Genomic DNA, 4,178 nt, shown 5'->3' with positions numbered 1-4,178 from the left:
TGAATGGATAATTCATTTTCCTCAGTGGATACTTCGTCAGAAGTGGAAATGAAGGATTATGAATTGATTATTCATTTCCCAGTGGGTATTTCTTCAGAAACGGAAATGAAAGGATGATTCATTTTCCTCGGTGGAAACTTCGTCAGAAGTGGAAATGAAGGATTACGAATAGATTCCCAGTGGGTATTTCTTCAGAAGTGAAAATGAAGGATTATGAATGGATTATTCATTTCCTAGTGGGTATTTCTTCAGAAGCGAAAATGAATGGATATGTAACACTCTAACCCGTTTTATCTAATATTTTAATAAAAACGCGGATAATTTGGTCCCAATTTTTTTTACATAAAACATAGAATTTATACGTCTGGGTTAATTAATAACCGAAACGAACTGACATAACGGACTATACACTTAATTACAGTTTAAGAACATTAAGGTTTTATGCTTGAAATTTGTTAAGCATGATCATGCTTCATTCTTCTCATGATTATTTCCGAAAGATCGCGGTTTCAGAATGTTCGGTTCTTCGCGTGCTTGGTCGTCCTTCCGTCCAGTTCCAGTCTAGAGAAAACCTATCATAAACACTAAAACCCATTAGTTTTTAAGTTAAATAGTCATTGCGGGTTAAAACGACGGAAGAAAATAACTTTTTGCTGAAACATAGTGCTCTCGCATTGCGCGACAGGCAACCATTTATTCCCTGTTACCCAACTGACCCGTTAGGAGGCATTTCACACTCTAAAACATGCCTTCCTCTTTATAACCAACATGCTAATTATTTCCATCAACCATAACTCGATTACGGTTGTTTACATTAGACAAGCCTTATATTTTTCATTGATTTCTTCCAATATAACGTTTACCAAAAACGACCCATTAGTAGGCATTAAGCCAAAAGCTTATGCCCACTTTTACGCTACCGAAAATGTTTATCCCACTTATAAGAATCATTTTTATTCTACCTATAAGGCCAGTTTGTCCGATTCATCATCCGGGGGAATTTTAATCAACTTTAGCCCTTCTGCAACCCGGAGACCTTTAAAGGTTTTGATTAAAATAGTGGGCATTTGAACTCGTTGTAAAATTATCAGACATTGTTCTATCAACCACTATTTTTTTGGCAAAACATCGGCATATACCGCATTGAACATTTCATAAAAATGTATAAAACTTACCAAACATTATTTATGTTGTTAAAAAACTTCTGGCCAAATATCATGTCAAAACTCGATAGTTAAGACATCGAAATAATTTTTGCAAGTAACGGAACTGTTGCTGTCAACAACTAATTTATTGACAAAACATTCGTGAAAACCTCGTCGAAAAACTTTAGAAAAATCTATAAAAATTACGAAACATTCTTTATGTTGTAAGCCAACTTCTGGTCAAATATCGTGTCAAAACTCGATTGTTAAGACCTCGAAATAATTTCTGCAAGTAGCGGAACTGTTGCTGTCAACAACTAATTTATTGACAAAACATCCGCGAAAACCTCGTCATACAACTTTATAAAAATCTATAAAAATTACTAAACATCCTTTTTGTTGTAATCCAACTTCTGGTCAAATATTGTGTCAAAACTCGATGGTTAAGACCTCGAAATAGCTTCTTGAAATAGCAGAACTGTTTGCTGTCAACATTTATTTTATTGACGAAAAACCCGCAAAACCACATCAAACGAATTTAGAAAAATCTATAAAAATTACCAAACATCCTTTATGTTGTTTAAAAAGTTCTGACCAAATATCGTGTCAAAATTCAATGCTTAAGACCTCGAAATAACTTCTGCAAGTAGCGGACCTGATTGTTGTCAACAACTATTTTATTGACGAAACACCCGCACAACCATGTCAAAAGACTTTACAAAAGTCTATAAAAATTTCCAAACATCCTTTATGTTGTTTAACAATTTCTGACTGAATATCATGTCAAAACTCAATGGTTAAGACCTTGAAATTAGTTCTGCAAGTGACGGACCTACTTGTTGTCAACAACTATTTTTTTTTTGACAAAACACAATATGTGGTTACACACCATTTTACTCGTTTGACCCGTTATGGTTGACACCATAGGGTCACATTTTAACATTTTCTCATTAATCACCAAAATACTTTCCGTCACGTAGGTTGTAATTCTATTCTAGGAGTTCTAAGGTTTACTTACCTTGCGTCCGTTCGAGCTTCCTCGCGCCTTTAATCCATTTGAACCATTCATTTCCAAGCTCCCACCTAGGTTGTCAAGTGTCAAACTATTATATAATATCCATAATATGGTTAGATTAGTCATCCTACATCATGACCATCACCTTATGGACTTATATACTATCTTTTTTTTTCATCCAATTCTATTATGGGTCAATTCAAACTGCCAAATGATATATGCAAATGCATTAACAAGTTTAATAAACTCATTTAAACATTTTATCATACACTTGGTAGGCATCATTTTTAGTCTATCATATTAGCTAACTTTATCATACAAAATTACCATATTTCTTCCAATTCAACAAATTTATATACTTAACAACATCAAGTTAACATAAAATTTCAAGCATCATAAAATATTTCATCAAATTATGACATTAGAAATTGGGGGTTTCATCTCATATGCAAAAAAACCCATTTCACCATATAATTAGACATTCATCCGAACACCTAAATTATTCAAGTTCCTCACATATTATTGTATACATGATGATTTCAACATCAATATAACATCGATTTCCTTATATCATACAAAACCCATTTCATGTCAAGTATGAACATATACTTAAGCCTCTAAATTGTTCAAGTATTTTACACCTACAAACTAGTATGATGCTTATGAACATCCGTACATAATCAATTTCATCATATCATCAAAACCCATTTGACATCAAAATTCATCATAATGAAATTCACCACATACCTTATGTATAAATGATGTTAGTGGCTTGAAATCTTTAATCATGCATGCCAAACACTCAGATTTCATCTTGATTTCTCTAGATTCTTCAAATTAGGTTTTTGGTGTTCTTTCGCTTTCTCTCTCTCTTTGGTCGACTAAAACACACACCAGTGTGTGTGTGTGTGTTTTTTAAATTCAGCTTTTAATCATTAAACTTTCATTTGTCCAACCTTAACCCACTTACCTTTTAGTATTTGACTCATCATATAACTAACTTAGTTACTTTTATTTCATGTCATACTTAAAAATGTACTACTTAATAAAATCGGGTTCCGGGTCGTCATAGAGTATAACTGGCCTGATTTAATTCAAGTCTCGGTAGCCCGAGCCTTTTATAATGTAATGCCCATAAATTTAAAATCATTATTCTAGAAATAAAAAGAATAATAGTAATTTATAAATTAACCACTAGAAAACCCTAATTAAGACACCCAAGCATGTCAATCAAGCAGGTAGGTAGGCATGTCAATCAAGCAGGTAGGTAGGCATGTCAATCAAGCAGGTAGGTAGGCATGTCAATCAAGCAGGTAGGTAGGCATGTCAAGCAGGTAGGTAGGCATGTCCCAAAAATTAGTATAAATAGAGGACATTGGGACTTGATCTGGGAAGTTGAAATGACGCTCATAAGTTCTGTGTACGTCGAGTTATAGTTAAATCAGTCCACAACACACACTAATTCACGAAGTGCTGCCACAATCAGGGTAATAACTCGATCGCTATTACAATTCATTTTCCGACTGATCAATATATCCAATGGATGTTTAAGTGCCGCCCACATTAGGGTTATACTTTGTCGTTCGTCGTTAATTCGATGGATGAGTTTAAGTATCGTACTTTGTCGTTCGTCGTTAATTCGATGGATGTTTAAGTATCGCACTTTGTCGTTCGTTGTGAGAATTTGATCTCGTGAGTTATCGTAAAAGCTGTATTAAGTTACTAACCTAGTTTGTGTGCATGTTATTTAAATTAGGTTAAAAGATTAATCAATAGTCTAAACTCTGCCCATATAAATCTAAAATATTAGCACAAGGTAGCTTCACCTTGGAGTTATTAAGGTACGGATCCTTACCCCACTCTTTATTGCTTCATATTCAAATTGTTATAAACCACTAAGTTACTATATCTTTTAAAAAACTCCTCACGTCTTTGATTATCGATTCATTTGACAGTCCTTTCGATTCCTATCCTAAACATTTGATTTAACTTTCATGTCATGCGATAGTATTATGTTG

At 33.7% G+C, this 4,178-nt stretch overlaps 1 long non-coding RNA gene across 1 annotated transcript; it reads right to left on the bottom strand.

Moving 5' to 3' along the window:
- Positions 1 to 360: 360 nt before the first annotated feature.
- Positions 361 to 3,065, bottom strand: LOC110927628. Its single transcript, XR_002585777.1, has 3 exons — positions 2,908 to 3,065; positions 2,164 to 2,228; positions 361 to 561 (listed from the first exon to the last, which is right to left on the bottom strand). It is a non-coding gene; the product is annotated as an uncharacterized LOC110927628 (long non-coding RNA).
- Between the last annotated feature and the right edge of the window lie 1,113 nt (positions 3,066 to 4,178).

This window comes from Helianthus annuus, chromosome 3 (assembly GCF_002127325.2).
Source record: "Helianthus annuus cultivar XRQ/B chromosome 3, HanXRQr2.0-SUNRISE, whole genome shotgun sequence".
Lineage (NCBI taxonomy): Eukaryota > Viridiplantae > Streptophyta > Magnoliopsida > Asterales > Asteraceae > Helianthus > Helianthus annuus.
Note: the sequence above shows the minus strand (reverse complement) of the source record. Positions and strands in the feature narration are given on the sequence as shown.